The 17,867-nt window shown below is 36.3% G+C and overlaps 1 long non-coding RNA gene across 1 annotated transcript in view; it reads left to right on the top strand.

Annotated features, from left to right (window-relative positions):
* The first annotated feature begins 612 nt into the window (after positions 1-612).
* The window catches only part of LOC132670168 (uncharacterized), an 81,145-nt gene continuing 63,890 nt past the window's right edge, over positions 613-17,867 (top strand). Inside the window, exons 1-2 of the long non-coding RNA XR_009606485.1 lie at positions 613-759; positions 3,337-3,565. This is a non-coding gene — a long non-coding RNA (uncharacterized LOC132670168). The remainder of the gene's footprint in view (positions 760-3,336; positions 3,566-17,867) is intronic.

The raw sequence follows: 17,867 nt of genomic DNA, 5'->3' as shown, positions 1-17,867 counted from the left end.
TACTTAAGCTCATTTGCCACGTAGGCTTCTGGCTCTAACTCAAACTAAGAAAATTAGGCCATCATGATAGCAAACAAAAGCTTCCTAACTAATTTAAGAATGAAGTAAACTGTACCCATGTTTTCATCAACAGTAGAATACCAAGGTACTTGAGCAGAACAAGCTTCATAAAATGCAGCTTGGAGGAACACATATTAACACACCTCTCGGGCTTATTTCTAAGGGAAGCCACGTGTAAAACCCGTATATTTCTGTAAACACATAAACCTGTATCAGGGCTTTAAAATTTTGTATTTTACTTGCATACTGCTATCCCCATTTTACTTTGACAAAAGATAGACACAATCGAATAGTCCCTGGCTTAAAGGTAATTCAAAGAAAATTAATCAATCGAACTCAGTTGCTGAAAACCAGATTTTTTTAAGGATGATGCAGCATAACTATGCATTTAATAGCTAAAGATTTAAAAAAAAATAAGTTGACTAAATCGTGATTTTTTTAATCACCAGGGAATAAAATAGAAGTGATAAATTTAGTTTTAGAAAACGTATCTGCCTATTTAACATCCTTTCCAATCTGAAGTGGTACCAGCAGTGTTGAGAATGACAGTACATATGTTATGACTGTTTGAATTTCAGAAAGCCTTTGGTTAAATTCTGCATAATTGGTTCCTGCTTAAGACAGAGCTTGCAGGAATCCAGGAGGAGACATGGGAGCAGATAAAGAATGAGTGGAAGAAACAAAAAACAGACACTCCTGGTAAGAGAAACCATGTCCACTCTGGGGGGAGGTTTTAAGAGGGTCCCACATGGAGCAGGGCTTAGATCTTGGCTGCCTTTTATCTGAGTAACTGATTCAGACAGTGGGATCAGATTTAAGTGGTTACATTTGCAGATGCTGATTGGAGGACAGTGAACATAGAGATAGTTGCCAGAGAAATTCAGAAGGCACGGATGTACTTTATTATAGCACAGAAGACCAACACATGGCATTTAATAGTTATAAACACATTAGGCTCACAATGTATTTACATAAAAATGCAGGGGAAAGGGGCAAGGCATAGAGCCTTAGAATATAGACATATATGACACAAGATAAAATAAAAATCTATAGAAGCCTGGATTTGAAGGTTTTCACACATAATACTTTAGAGTCTTAAATATAAGGACTAGTTGGGTTAAACTATATACATTAAGATGATTCCGCTTTGGGGAGAACCATATTTGTTTGGAGAATTAGGGTGGATTTTGCGATCTTTTACAAGTTGGAAGCAAATTCAAATTCCAGGTGATTTAATAGAGAGCAAAAATGACATTACAGACAAGGTACAAATTAACAATGCAGTTCCAACTTTGTGAACATCCCTTTACAAGTCAATTTGCACAGGAAAAACAAATAGAGAAAGGGCATGCTTGGTGTAGTGACAAGATCTCTTCCATAAGCATGACCAATTTAAATGTGGTGGTCTAACTTGGGCCTCAGAAATTTGAAAATCAGACCAACTGCCTGAACACTGGAGAGGGACTAACGTGTTCTTTGTGTCTACTTTATCAGTTCAGAAATAAACTAACAAAAATTGCTCATTTTTCAAAACCAGTTGCACATTGCAAGTGCCATCATTTTAACTTCAATTTAAAGAAAAACAAGTTAGTCATTATCATTTCTATTACCAGCTTTCAAAATGGATGGGAAAATTTAAGCAACAGGAAGTGAATTATTTCCTTAAAATACACAATCATATTATATGAACAATCAGATGATTCACGTTGGCTTTAAAGAGAAAACACACATATTGTTGTACACAAAGCTATTCATGTTCTTGCTTAATTGATTGCATAAGATACTCCAGGGTGATGACAAAGTCTCTGCTTGTCATTGTGATTGATCATCTAAGAGTAAAGAATAGAATGCAAAAAGGCAGCAAACATTTGAAAATCGAAAAATCGAGACAGGTATTTTCATTTTTACACTGGCCTGCTGATGCTGATAAAAAATACAGCAAAGCCGATAAGAGAAAACTTGAGATCAGATTGAAGATTTACAATTATTTTAACAAACGTTAGTTTGTTTCAGAAAGCTCGCGTAAATTCTAGCTGAGAGTTAAAATATCCTTCCTGCTTAATTCTGAGCAAACTAAATTACAGGAAAAAATCACCTGCCCTAGATTGAATGTTGGAGAAATAAGGCCAGACACTGATAGCAAATAGGTTCTGTCTTTTGTGTGGGCTCTCAGGAATGTGCTGGAAAGATTCTGAGGCCATTTCTAGACTCCTTAAAAAAATTCCTTGAGAAATTGTCACTGCTTCTTGGAGGAAACGTTAACAGGGTATGTGTCATCGTGGTGTTAAATGTACAGATTTGAAATTTCCACATTCTTCTTTTGTTATGATTAAGTAAAGAGGATAGAGACATACTGATATTTTTCTGTAGAAGTATTGGCTTGTGTTCGCTAAAAGACTTACCTGTCCCAACACCTTGAATAGTTGAAAATACTCTCAGACAGACCAGTTTTCACAAGAATACTAGGAAGTATGCTTTCAAATTTTCATATTAAAGATAACATTTACTTTCGTCTGTTTTTATTTTTTATTTCAAGAAAAACAAATATCGGCCTGTATCTGCTATATGCTATAACACATATTTGATGGGTGATGCCATGTTAAAAAGGTACAATAAAAATAGTTAGTACTTACTGATGATTTACTGTTTCCCAAGTACTATGGGGATGTTTCATATCCTTTAATTTACTGATTTGCAGGTCCTAGGAGATGAGGTTGTTACATTACATTATTACTGGCTTACTGACAAGGCAATAGAGTCTTAGTGAAGTTTAGTTTGCCTGAGCTAATGTCAGATCTTGGAATGGAACCCAACTCGGTTTGCTTTTAGAGTCTGTATTAAGAAAGATTTAAAAAAAAATAAGAGCAAATGAATTTTACAATACTTTTTGAAGGCCTTTTGTGTTCTTGGAATTCTTATGGGTACTGAGGGAAACACCAATGGACAGAAGAATTATTATACCATGCAACATATTTTCAACTTAAAATAATACAATTTCTGCAAGTTTGAGCAGATAGACTGCAGTCAATGGTCAAAATCATTTACCAAAGAGAATGGGAATGACCATCAGATGTTTTTGTGGGTGGTGATGGTCTTGTACATACTTTCCAGAAATGAGGCCAAAGTATTCCAAATAGTCATGCACTGAGTATAGTTTTTTTTCCTACTTATTTATTTATTTGTTTTTTTTAGCGAGGCTTCAAATATTAACATGAATAGGTTATATAGAACCACTGCTATGCTACCACAATTATGTGTTTAATATTATATATACAGATTACAAGTACCTGCCAGAGGGGGTTGTACAACCTCCACCTTGGAGTTTGAGAAATCTATGCACTCTGAAGATGCCTGACTTGACTGGGCAGTTTACAGAAGCTCTGAAAGTCAAGTCATCTCTGTCTGGCTCAAATGATGCCTTGATTGCGCCATAATGAAACTAAAGCACAGATATTTGGAGCAAACTTTCTACAATATCAGAACATCCTCAACTAGACTGCTGTGGGTAAGCGATCTCACAACCCCACTGTTTAAGGTTGTTTATAAAGCTCTTTTCTTTTTACATACTCTGCAGAGAAGATTCTATCCTAGACAGTATATGTAAGGTAGCAACCCAGGTGCTAAGCATGATTTCATACATCTTTCAGTAAAAACTGGTGAGCCCTGTGCAAGAAAGCAGTTTTTATTTCAGCTTTTAAAATTTTGTTTAATTTTGGGGCCTCTGGGTGACTCAGTTGGTTAAGTGTCAGACTTTGGCTCAGGTCATGATCTCATGGCTCCTGAGTTCAAGCCCCACATCGGTCTCTCTGCTGTCTGCATGGAGCCTGCTTCAGATCCTTTGTCCTTCTTTCTCTCTGCCCCTCTCCTGCTCATGCTCTCTCTCTCAATTTTTTTTTAATTTTTATTTATTCATTTATTTTGAGAGAGAGAGAAAGAGAGCAAGCCCGGAAGGGGCAGAGAGGGTGGCAAGAGAAATTCCAAGCGGGCTCTGTGCTTGCAGCACAGAGGGGCTCGAACTCATGAACCATGAGATCATGACCTGAGCCAAAACCAAGAGTCAGACGCTTAACTGACTCACCCATGCGAGTCCCCACACGCCCCCTCTCTCAAAATTAATAAACGTTAAAAAATTTTTAATTTTGTTTAATTTCATAAAATAATAAACTCCTTATACATGTATAAACTTTACCAGAAAAAGGTAAGGAATTTTATCCTATATTGTCTTAAAAGTCTGCTAGCTCATATTTATTCCTTTTTTCACTTAGCCATTTGGCATTCAGAAATCTTCTCATGTGGCTAAAGCTCTGATGTATTAAAATAGCACTTGGTATATTACTGCAAGATCTGAGAGTGTCTGCGTGTCTACCCAATCCTTGCTTCCTTCTTTAGAATTCCTCTTGTGGTTTCTACAGTAATAAAATGAAGAACATTTGTAAAATGTAAAAACTTCCACAGAGACCATCAATTTGCAAAAAATTTATATGTGCTTTAGAAAGAAATCATTCTTTGTTGTGTGTGTGTACGTGTGTGTGTTTCCATGAAAAAAAGCGAATTACCCATTGATTAGATGCAGAGTGGAAATGATCCTGATACTTCCTTTTTCTTTTAGCTCTTTTGCATCAAAAGTTTCAATTGCCCTACTTAGACATCACACCTTTTCAATTTGCCCAATAGAATTTGCACTTTCTTATAAATATAAGAAAGGAGTGGAGGAAAGAAGATTGTTTGTTGGATTTTTACCTTTTTAGTTCAATACATTTCAGCCTCGTTCTACTATCTACATAGATCTACTATCTACTCTCCACTGTCTACTTAGATCATGCAGGTAAAGAAATACTATACGAAGTTATTTCACAGAATCCTAATTAACAACCACGCGAGCAAAATTAAGCAAAATCTCACAACTGGTGACTGGCAGAGAAAAATTCGACCCGAGTTCTCTCTGATACCAAAGCTCCTACCCTGACTATACCACCTCTCAAATTCTACCAGTCAATGGAAATTCGTCACCACATATCTTGATCTTTCCCCTCAGCTAAGTACAGACCCTGGGAAGGGAGGGAGGCTTATAAAGGTACTCAGATTAAAAGTACTTCATCTGTATTTCTTTTCTGATGCCCAGATATTGCATATGTTACTTACAAGTGACATTAGTGTAGGACCGAGATGGAGCAGTCAACGACAAGGAGTGTGTTTCCCACGAGCACAGTTACCCAAGTCCCGTGGTCTGGCTTATATTAGACACTTATTAATCCATTGATGTGTTACCAGAAACTACTAGTATATCAGCTGTTGGACGTTCCTCGTAGGTCAAATAGTTTAAAATAGGGTTTACTGTGTATCTGTGAGGTTGGATCGCAGCATTTCAGTATTGAAATCTCTTGTAGATTTGTTCTGTTCCGTATGATTTATGTCAATGCTGGAGGACCTGTTACCGCGAGACGCACATAGCAAATGAATGCTAAAATATTCCTACCTAAACCCAGAAGATAGAGGCATTTCACTGTATATAGAGTAGGCTTCTCATTTACCAGACTTTCCTTCTCCGTCCTTACTGAACTCACATGCACGCGTGCATGCGTATGCACGTGCACACGCCACACTTCTCTTCATACTCACGTGTCCTGAAGACAATCCCTGACATGACAAGTCTGAAGATCTAAATAAGGACTATTTTGTAAATGGTTTAGAAAGATCAAGGGAATTTTAGGAGAGCGGTGCAGGAAAGAAACCATAGAGCTAAAAGTTCCGAAGAGAAGCATGCTTCCGTGAGTTTCAGTACGATTCCCATCCACTGTACGATTGTGTGGGGTTTTGTTGTTTTTTATTTTTTGTTTTTTTATTTTCTGGTTTTGGTTTTGGGGTTTTTTGGGGTTTTTTTTCACTCAACTTTGATAAAGACATGAGCCTATGAGTCTCTGTCAGCCTGGAGTTTTGCATATTTCTGTGCAGGTGTTTGGTGTGTATTCCAAGCAGCCTCGTGACCTGTGGTTCTCATTTTGGTTATCAGTTGGTTTATCAGTTGAGAAGGTGAGATGGTATTCAGCTGGTGTGAAAACCATGAGTTTGTGGAAAAAGGAAGAGGCACATTTGGTAAACGCTGGGAATCCGAAAGTGCGTTTGTAGCAACTGGCTGACAAAATCTCCCACCTGACTCCACATACCATTCCTTGGTTTAGTGCTCTGTGTCTGGTGCTCCCTGGTGTCCCATAGTAGATGTTTCCCCTTGCTTTAATCCAAAATAACTGTAATCTTAAAATTATAAAGTACTAATGAACTCTTACTCATCTGGATTTTATTTACTTTGTTCATAATTTTTACTTTCTTGAGGAGGACTCACGTTCTAAGAAAACAAGCATAATCTCCGACCTTTGGGTGGGCCAGGAGGAAATGACAGGATTTTAGGGAATCGCCATATAATCAATCCTAACTCCTAGACTTACATGTCGGTATCTATATAGCGCAATGGAAACTGCTTTTCGGAATGATGAGATTTTATCATGATAGAAATCTCAAGTTTTTAGCCTTTGTTTAACAAATATTAAAGCAGGGGCGCCTGGGTGGCTCAGCTGTTTGAGCTTCTGACTTCAGCTCAGGTCGGGATCTTGTGGTTCAGGAGTTCGAGGCCCACATCGGGCTCTGTGCCAGCAACTGGGAGCCTGGAGCCTGCTTCAGATTCTGTGTCTCCTTCTCTCTCTGCCCCTCCCCTGCTCACGCTTCACACTTTCTCTCTCTCTCTCTCTCTCTCTCTCGCTCTCTCTCACTCTCAAAAAATAAATAAAAACACTTAAAAATTCTTTAAAAAATATTAAAGCAGAGGGGTGCCTGGGTGCCTCAGTGGGTTAAGCGGCCGATTCTTGATCAGGTCATGCATCATGTCATGGTTCATGGGTTGGAGCCCCATGTCGGGCTCTGCACTGATGGAGCCTGCTTGAGATTCTTTCTCTCCCTCTCTCTCCCTCTCTCTCTGCCCCTCCCCTGCTCACTCTCTCTCTCTCTCTCTCTCTCTCTCTCAAAAAATAAATAAAAACATTTAAAAATCATTTAAAAAATATTAAAGCAGAGGGGTGCCTGGGTGCCTCAGTGGGTTAAGCAGCCGATTCTTGATTTTAGATCAGGTCATGCATGATGTCATGGTTCGTGGGATCGAGCCCCATGTCGGGCTCTGCACTGATGGAGACTGCTTGAGATTCTTTCTCTCCCTCTCTCTCTCTCTCTCTGCCCCTCCCCTGCTCACTTTCTCTCTCTCAAAATAAATAAATAAACATTAAAAATATTAAAGCACGGGCGCCTGGGTAGCTCAGTCAGTTAAGCGTCCAACTTCAGCTCAGGTCATGATCTCACAGTCCGTGAGTTCAAGCCCCGGGTGGGGCTCTGTGCTGACAGCTCAGAGCCTGGAGGCTGCTTCAGACTCTGTGTCTCCCTCTCTCTCTGCCCCTCCCCTTCTCATGCTCTGTCTCTCTCTGTCTCAAAAATAAATAAAAACATTTAAAAATTTTAAAAAAATATTAAAGCAGAAGCGTATGTGTATATATGTATATGCCTATAAATACATATTTGTATGTATAACATTTTTTAGCCACAAAGGCTGAGACAAAAAGAGATTTGAGGAAGGTATTTCTTACCCAATATTGTATTTTTTTTTGAGAAAGTTAATCAAAATTTTATTGTAGAATATTCAAACCCTGGTCTGGCACCACTTTAGTAGTTTTATTTTGATACTCCCCTTTGAAATCATACCTTTAGATTTCCAATTGTGTTGATGAGAAATTTAATTTCCACATCTGGCTACCTCTCTTCCTGCTTCCCTACTTCCCTGTCCTTTCCTCTATCAGTCCTCTTCATCTAACTTTGGTATAAGGGTGTGTCTTCAAATCTTCAGCACTTAAATAGAGAGAAAACACCCTTTTGGTTTAAACCAGGAATCAAGGATTCCATGATGGGATCTGATTATCTTGTTTGCATTGGAAGTATCATCTTTACCTCAAAGGTTCCATATCATTTGAATATATACCCTGTATATTAATTGGGAAATCAGAATTTTAATAAGACCCCAAAGCAGAAGAGCAAGCATCAGATTGTAGTTATCTTAATGAGTGGATTCTCATAGCATTAAAAGTCAATTAGGAAAGGAACTTCTTTTGGAATAAAATGGGAAATCTGGACTTGGTGTGTGTGTATGTGTGTGTTTTTCTGTTTGATCAAAAACATTATTAATTATCTCATCTACCAGATATATTGTTAGGTACTTAAAATATTTCAAATAATTTTTATTGTGAGACAACTATAAGAATCTTTATTTAAAACATTTGGTTATTGAGTTTCTCTTAGGTCATCCAATTTATAAATGGAAGTCAGAATTTGAATCTAAATTTATTTGTATCATTGTATCCACTTCCACATATAGCACATGCTTTTGAATAATATATGGTCTAAGGGTGCCTGGGTGGCTCAGTTGGTCAAGCATCTGACTTTGGCTCAGGTCATGATCTCACAGTTCATGAGTTCGAGCCCCGCATCGGGCTCTGTGCTGACAGCTTAAATCCTGGAGCCTGCTTCGAATTCTGTGTCTCCCTCTCTCTCTCTGCTCCTCCCCCGCTCATGCTCTGTCTCTCTCTCTCTCTCTCCTTCAAAAATAAATAAAAACATTAAAGAAATAAATACATAAATACATAAATAAATAAATAAATAAAACTTGGTCTCTTGGGGCACATGGGTGGCTCAATGACTAAGCATCTGACTCTTGATTTTGTCTCAGGTCATGATCTCACAGTTTCTGAGTTTGAGCCCTGAGTCAGGCTCCGCATTGATAGTGCAAGCTTGCCTGAGATTATCTCTCTCCTTCACTCTCTCTTCTTCTCCTGCTTGTGTGCTTTCTCTCTCTCTCTCTCAAATAAACTTAAAAAAATAAAAAAAAATACATTGTTCTCCTAGGAAACCTAAAAAAAGAATTAAAAATCACCAAATGCCATACATAAATGTTAACTGTACAGGAAGAAAAAGGTATAGTAATTTTCCAAATAAAAATATGTGTGTATATTTATATTTATATTTGTATTCATATTCATATTTATATATACACACATTATATATATGTCAGGATTCAGAGTATATTTTCTTCTATTACATGATACTCTTTCTTTTATGAATTTGTGTCCTTAGTTCTCTAATGGAGCTAGCAGAATGCTTTCTGCTGTAGGTTTTCTATTTCTTTCCACTCCTTAACATGTTTACACACATACAATTCTTACCCATGTACATTACATTGAAATGAAAAGAGAAGGTTGCTCAAACAGGTACCAGCAATTTAAGAAAAGCACAGTTTATATTCTTCTCTCATTTGTGCACAAGTGTCTCTTTGGATATAAATTAGCCAAGAAGGAAGGAAAAGTGGAGGTGTTGATCGGTCCTTGTCAGAGCTGGAAAATCAGAGGGTGAGCCTGGCAGTGAGGAGGCTTGGCTCATGTTCAGTTCACAGCAAGAGTGCAATCTCTCCTTTCGGAATTAGATAGAATGGTGTAGATTTTATATATCCCAGATTCTTTTCTGTGCCGTAGACCAGAAGTAACATAACTCCCTAGACATTTTCTAGTCAAGAATTTCAAAAACTCCCTTTCATCATACCTTGGAGATGATGCAAGCATTTACACATAATTAAAGTATATCTACTACTCGCTGAATAATTAAAGAGATTAATAATGGTGAAAGTCATGACCGCAGAAGCACCACAAGGTAAACCACTCACAGTCTTAGAAGATAACGTCACTTTGTTAATGTATCTTTCTCACTCTGTAGCCCTATTGCCTGCCAATTTACCATTTAAAAGACGGTGTTATAACTAGTTTTGTCATTCTCTGCCAGTAAACTATGAACTCACTGAGGGTCATGACCGATTATTGGTTTATATTATTTCACATTTTTTTCTTTTTCTACACATCCGTTTACTCTAGAATCAGTTAAGTATCATATATACAGCATGTTGATACATGCATGTTTTCTGCATGGATGTATGAATCACGGATAAAGTAAATGAATATGATTACTTATTTTGCATACAGTCATGGTACTCTGGAATATGATGTGATGTGTTGAGAACACCACCATTAACAACTCAAGCTACATTCTTAGGTAAAGTTATTGTAACCGAAAATTGCCTTTGCCTTATGTGTTAAGGTCTTCTTAGTTTGGAGCGTCAAATATATAGATGGTGTGTTTAGAAAGTATGATAAAGGCTGAAAAGAAACATGTTAGACATTTGAGGTAATTTATAGATGCCTCTGATTAATGTACCAATGGACACATTCCATTCATCATTAGCATGGTGTAAGTATCATGTTCTTCTCTCTAACTTTCTGATAGCGGCGTTATCCAAGTTGCTCTCCAGAGCACAGCATTTTATTTCTAAAATACATTTTAGTTCTTATATGGAGTTAATATTATGATAAGAGAATTTAAAACTGCATTGACAGTTTTAAAGAGCAAATTTGACACTATAGTAATTAAAATCACAATGTATAATCATGAGACAATTTCCTAGAATGCAGATAAAAGTACCTTAAAATTATAGCTATGGTGTAAAGAAAGGTACTTCTAGATTAGTAATTATATGTGCACAGGAAAGAGAAATCAGAACACATGGCTTAGAGATAATAGTCAAGCATATAGCTAAGGTAACTGCAAAAATGAAATAACAGAGAAGGAAATTTTAAAACTGCACTATGTTGCAGCCTAACATACTGAAAAGCAACTTAGCCATGACCCACTTTGGAAAATGTATATGATTTAATAGACCAAAGAAAATTTTGCATGAGAATTCAGGTAGATAAAGATTCTAATAACTTACCTAATATGACCAGACTGATCATAGCCTTGACAGCAATCTTGGATACCAGAAGACAATGGGAAAAGCCCATGCTATGTAAGTGGGGGGGAGGGGGTGGGGGGAGGAGGAGGAGGAATGACCCATTGTTGTAGTCAAGTATCTGTGTGGACTATAAGAGTCAACACAAAAATCTCATGAAAAATTAATGAGGCTGTACATTTCCAAACTTGAAGTATATCCAGAAATAAGTTATAATGGTGTCTAAATCTCCTGGACTCGTAACAGCCTTTTTTCTTATTTTTCTGTACTGGTTTCCATTTCATAGTAATAATTTTTGTTTTTTAAAAACTCTGGAGTGAATGTGACTTCACTTTGCTATGGTTCTGTCACTGGGCCCTGCTTTTATATGACCTTTAATGGCAACTAACCCCGATAGGTTCCCATGTCCTTTGTCTTATTCAAGTCTTAGAGAGAAAATGTGATTGGTCACTGGCGAGTTGATAGCTAGTAGTCCCCCATTCCAATCATGTAAGCCAAGGTGAAAGAGTCAAATATCCCCTTAGGTTCCTCCTCCACAGAGTTGGGAAGTAGCATAGTTTAAAAAAGATACACTTGCTGCACAAATATTGTGCTGAGTTTGGTTTACATTCCATGGAACTATAACAGAAATATTTGCACAATGATAACAGACTTCAGAAAACGTATCATCTCCAAAATCCATTTTGAAATGTTGAATCTCTTTTCTAGATTGCTAAGTGAAGACTACACATAATAACACAAGAGTGGTAAAATTGTAAATACAAAGACTGTTGTTGGACATTTGAATTGGCTACATACTGAGATAAGTAATAAAAAATAGAAATACAGATTACATTGAAAATGCTCCTGATAAGTCTTTATAAGGTGATATAAATACAGTGACAAATAATATTAGTAATATAATACACAAGGTCTCGAGGCACAGGCTTTAATAGCAAAGACAAGAAGGGTTTTTTGCTTATGTCTTCTTCTATCGAGAGTACAATGATTGCTCACGGGGGTTCATTCTCTCCAATATCGTTCTCCTCTCTCCCCAAACTTCTATCTCTTGGGAAGAACAGAGCTCCCAGATTAATTCAGCGAAAGTCAATACTTAACCTTTATTTTTCTTAAGTCTGTTAGTTAATAGAAACTCTCTTTCCTGTGGACTTGAAGCTGATAGGTTGAATGCCTGAAGTTTGGTAAAATCAGCATGTAGTGACACTACCTGGAAATTAAGTTAACATTTGAAGTTAGAGATGAAAAGACACTGACTCCTGGTGATGTTATTTAGGCACCTGGAGTTAGCCACACATATCAATAAATTCTAATTTTTGACACCAATATGATTTGCATATCTGTCCCTTGAGTACCCATATCGATTCTAAATATAAGAATGTTTCCCAAAATCTTAAGTAAATTCTTATAGATGTAATGTTTTCCTCTTTTGCTCTCATTAGCTTTGTGTAAGTAAGACATCCTTGTTCTCATTATTTCTTAGTTTAATTCCCTTAAATCCCTTTCAGTGGATTGTGAGATTCTTCCCTGATGGGTTTTTGTTTGATGTGGTAATTTTTCCAAGGGTATTGTTTTCAGAAATCCTATAGATCACATGGTGGGAATTGTTATATTATTGACGGTGTGGGAGTTGTGATGAACTTATGGTGCTGTAATTCTAAAGGCTAACAGGAAATGTGCTAGCGAACTGCATTTCCACTAAGGACGTGTGTGAGGCTGCCTCCCTTTATCAGCAGTCCTTTCCTGATGCAAACAAGACACAACACGTACCCTCTTCCCAAAGGCATCCGGAGCAGTTTGCCCATCAGTTGCGCCTTCTTCCAAGGAGGGGGGGCCCCTTGTGTCAGCAAGTTGGGAAGCTGTCTTGAAGGACAGTTGACAGCAAATGGACAGGTAGAGTCGTAGCCTCCATAATCTGGTAGGACTCTCAGATACATGCCACATTTGTTCCAGTCTGCCCAGGGGAGAAGCCTGTCAACAGTACATAATGAAGACAATTCCGCAGACACCTCAAAGCCTCAGAAATATATGGAATCCCCCACAATCCGCACCTATAAACTTAGTTTGATGAATGGTTCATTCACACAGAGAGGTGGGAGGGAAAAGGAGGGTCAGAAACTTGCTTTGGAGGCTTAAGTTTTCTATTCTTATTTAGAAAGTTGAATTTGGATTGGATTCTTTCTGAGTCAACTGAGAATTTAGCATCAAAGAGAATATAATACATACATCAGTTGTAGAAACAAAGACAGCAAAAGGTATAAATGACACAATTCATAAAGCAAGGTGATGGAGGGAAGGGCAAACATATCTCTCATGACAGAAACGGATAAGGGCTGGTATCCCCTAATAATATACAGTCTCTGGATTGAAAACCAAAAATAAACTATATGCTTCTTACAAAAAAAAATAAAATACACCTAACAAAATGTCATAAAAGAAAACCAATGGTACAGGTTATATTAGGCAAAAGCATGCAAAGTCTGCGAGGAACAGTGAGAGTAATGGTACCATACAAAGTAGAAATCAAGACAGAAAGCATTAAAAACCGAACAAACAAAAATAGAGCTCATTTTTCTACTCTTCTAATGTATAATCCACAGTGAAAATATCACTGCTATAAGCCTTTATGAGTCAAATATAGCATCAACAGGCTATGATTTAGTTTTAAAGCAAAAACAAAAAAAAAAAAAAGAAAGAAAGAAAGAAAGTGAAGAATATAGGGAAATTAATAACAATAGAAGACACAAGTATATAACTCTTATTCATGACTCATCAAGTTGGTTAAAATTGTAGCAAGGTGTTTTTCAAACACAAGTAAGGTATGTATTTGGTTAAAGAAAAATTACAGATGCACAGTTTTTGCTTTCTTTAGTTTTATTAAATGATTTAAATATGTAGAAATGTAAAACCAGACAGAAATGTCTTGTGTTCTTACAAACCTATGAAACAAAAGTACAAATTAAATATAAACAAAAGTGAAAAAATCAATAAAATTCAGATTACAGCCACATTTGGATTTAATAATAGCAACATGTCGTTGTATGTTTTGAATTCCATTTGTTACCAGTTCCTTTGATTTTGAGTATAATGGCCCATCATTTCTGACTTCTCTTTTCTTTTTATTAAAATATTTGTTTTAATTTTTTTAAATTTATTTTTTTTTTAACGTTTATTTATTTTTGAGACAGAGAGAGACAGAGCATGAACAGGGGAGGGGCAGAGAGAGAGGGAGACACAGAATCTGAAACAGGCTCCAGGCTCTGAGCTGTCAGCACAGAGCCCGACGCGGGGCTCGAACTCACGGAGCGCGAGATCGTGACCTGAGCCGAAGTCGGCCGCCCAACCGACTGAGCCACCCAGGCGCCCCTTGTTTTATTTAAGTATAGTTGACACACAGTGTCCCATTAGTTTCAAGTGCACAACATAGTGATTCAACTTCTTTATATGTTGTGCTATGCTCACCACACGGGTAGTTATCCTCGGTCACCATACAACGTGAATACAGTCCCATTGACTGTATTCCCTATGTCATGCCTTTTATTTCTGAGGCTTATTTATTCCCTAACTGGAAGCCTGTATTTCCCACTCTCTTCACCCGTTTTGCCCATTCCTCCAGCCCCCTTCCGTTTGGTAGCTGTCGGTTCTCTGGAATTATAGGTCTGGTTCTACTGTTTGTTTCTTTATTCGTTTGTTTTGCTTTTTAGATTTCACATATGAGTGAAATCATATGGTATTTGTCTTTTTCAGTCTGGCTTATTTCACTCAGCCTAATACCCTCTAGGTCCATCCATGTTGCCTGAAATGGCAAGATCTTATCCTTTTTTATTATTGTGTAACAGTATATATATATATATATATATATATATATATATATATACATATATATATATATATATGTATATATACACACACATATATATATATGTATATATACACACATATATATATATGTATATATACACACACACATATATATATATATATATATATATATATGTATATATATATATATATATAATCTCACATCTTCCTTTATCCATTTGTCTCTCAATGGATACTTAGGTTGCTTCCATATCTTGGCTATTGTAAATAATGCTGCAATACACATAGGGGTCATATATCTATTAAAATGAGCATTTTCACTGTCTTTGGGTGAAAACTCAGTGGTAAAATTTTTAGATTATATGGTATTTCTATTTTAATTTTTTGGAGAACCTCCATACTGTTTTCCACAGTGGCTGGACCAATTTACATTATTACAAATAGTGCATGAGGGTTCCTTTATCTCCGCATCTTCACCAACCCTTGTCATAGCTTGTCTTATAGATTTTGGCCATTTTGACAGTTGTAAGGGTCAACCCAAATAAATAAAATCAGAAACAAAAAAAAGGAGAAGTAACAACTGAAACCACAGCAATACAAAGAGAATACTCTGACAAATAGGCCAACAAATTGAATGACCTAGAAGAAACAGATTAAATCTTCTGAAACTGAATCAAGAAGAAATAGAAAATCTGAACAGGACAATTACTACAATAATTGAATATCTGGCATGCTCATTTTTAAGGAACTTTATTTTTATTCATTTTCTGATATTTTTGTAGACTATTTTATCTTTAGCCACATACAGTTGTTGATATATAAAATGAAATATTTTTTCTTTAAGGTCTACATTTACCAGTATACTTTTAGCTAAGTAACTTTTACAAATTTGTGAGTACACTTTAACAATAAAGCCTAACATTTGAAATAAATGCTTTCCTTGTTGCAGAATTTAGAGCATGGGATGTGTATATTTTTATTTCCTTTTGATTAAGGGTAGGCATCAGAAATATTTGAGAAACAGATTTAATATTTATATGACAAAAATATTTTCCAATTTCACTTTTTATGAGATTGGATCTTAATGAAATTAGAAAATATTAAGGTTCATTTATTTACACGATACTCATGCAGTTTTTTGTCAGTTTCATTTAGGTACCCTAGTAAGACGTATTGAAAAAAAAGATAAATGATCTGCAAATAAGGAAACCTTAAATGCCCAAAAGGAAGAGATGTCCTTTAGAAAACAAAGAAAATCCAAAAAAATTTAGGCAAAAATGAAAGCTGAAATTTCATCTTTTAAATTAGGTAAGCTTTATCAATGGTTGAGTTGTGACAATTGAAAATATGGTAATATAATGTAAACTCATCAGTATCTTACAATAAGTAAAAATATATCATTCAACTAGTATTTAATATATTTGAGACTAAAAAATAACATTATTTTATTCAACCTAAAGAAAGACGACATAAGTAAGTAACCCTGGATAAATATCTGAAAAGCCTGGGTAGTTTGATAGTCAGTAGTAAGATTAGTATCTATGGAAGCAAAGGTAATTATGTGGACTATGAGATCTTATTTATCATGGCCTTTGGGGACCATGCCAAAGATTTTCCCTGGATAAATATCATGATCCAGCTTGAGGTGCTGTGTTTCTTTTTTTATTCCTCTAACCTGCCTTGGAGGAATCCTCTGCAGATCACTGGCAGTAGAAAGGCCACCAGGATTTCTGATGGAGTCTCCCTGTTCTCTACTGGGCTATGGGAAAGGACACGTGGTTTATGTAAGAAACCGCACAAGACAGTGTCGCCCGTGCAGGAAGAGGAAGAGAGGGTGAGTGGCCCACAGGAGGAATCCTCTAACCACATACTTGTCACCCACAATTTACTGCTATTCATGCCGAACCAGAAAATGGAAGCACAGTGGCTTCGTATATGGCCACGTAGTACTCGAACAGTGGCACCGGATGAGACCAGAACTTGTTTTGTGCAATATGAACCCCTTCCTGCTGTGGTTTCTGTACCTCTTTCTCTTGCCACTTTATTTGCAGCCACACTTGGGAACAATGTTTTCACATTCTTGGTTGAGGACTTTTCTTAACCATATACGGCAGGGCAGTCAGGGTAAAGAATTATGCCTTTGTTTATTTTTCTAAATCTCAATGGAAAACACCTCTTTTCCCAAATGTGTTCTTGAAATATTTACTTTGTGAAACTAAAACTGTCGTTTGGAGAAGCAGATTCAGATACTGTGCCAACAGTAAACTCAGCCCTGTGTTTGGCACATTGGTTTTCCTCTCTTTCTTTAAGGATGTCTCACATGAAATGACTTTTTAAATTAAAATGCCATTTTGATGTTATCTTGCTTTACACACTAAATTGAGGTGGGTAAAGAGCAAATAGAGGTAAAAAGGAAAATACAAATATGATGACACAAATTTTGACACAAATTCTAGGACCAAGATTAAAAATGAGTGATTTAAGTACCAATAGTTTTTAAGAAGAAAGTTTTAGAATCATAGTACGTGTTAACTTACACGATATCTAAATAATCGAGGGGAGACAATTGGTAAATGCATAGTATATATTCTGTAATAATGTTAAAACTTTGATTTGCTACCATTTAAATATATATGATATTTTTATTTATACTTCCCATTAAAACCAATACATGAGCAGGTGATTGTGCTGCTCTCCTCATATTTCATAGATTAGGAAAAAGAGACGTCTAGAATTTTGCAAATTATCCTGTGTTCACATAGTTTATAAGTCATAGTTCTGAGACTTGACTCCTTTATCTTGTGCTTTCTAAACCAGCATTCTTTCAACTACCCCACAGTTGTTTCACTTTTGTTATATATATATATATATATATATATATATATATATATGTATATTATATATTAGGATATATGTAATGAAGGGAAGGACTTAGTAAGAAAAAAGAGAGGTGCTTCCAGCTTTAATTAAAATATGTGAGTGTGTGTGTGTATTTCCTTATCTGCCTTGTTAGAGATCTAAGAAGCCTATTAATCTTTTGTTATTCTTTTCACAAACCATCTTTTGACTGATAATTTTCTATCATTTTTTTTTGTTTTTTTGTTTTTTTACATTCTTTTAAGTTCTG

The sequence above is a fragment of the Panthera onca genome, chromosome B3, assembly GCF_046562875.1.
Source record: "Panthera onca isolate mPanOnc1 chromosome B3, mPanOnc1 haplotype 2, whole genome shotgun sequence".
In the NCBI taxonomy this organism is placed as follows: domain Eukaryota; kingdom Metazoa; phylum Chordata; class Mammalia; order Carnivora; family Felidae; genus Panthera; species Panthera onca.
This window is presented reverse-complemented; position numbering and strand designations above follow the sequence as displayed.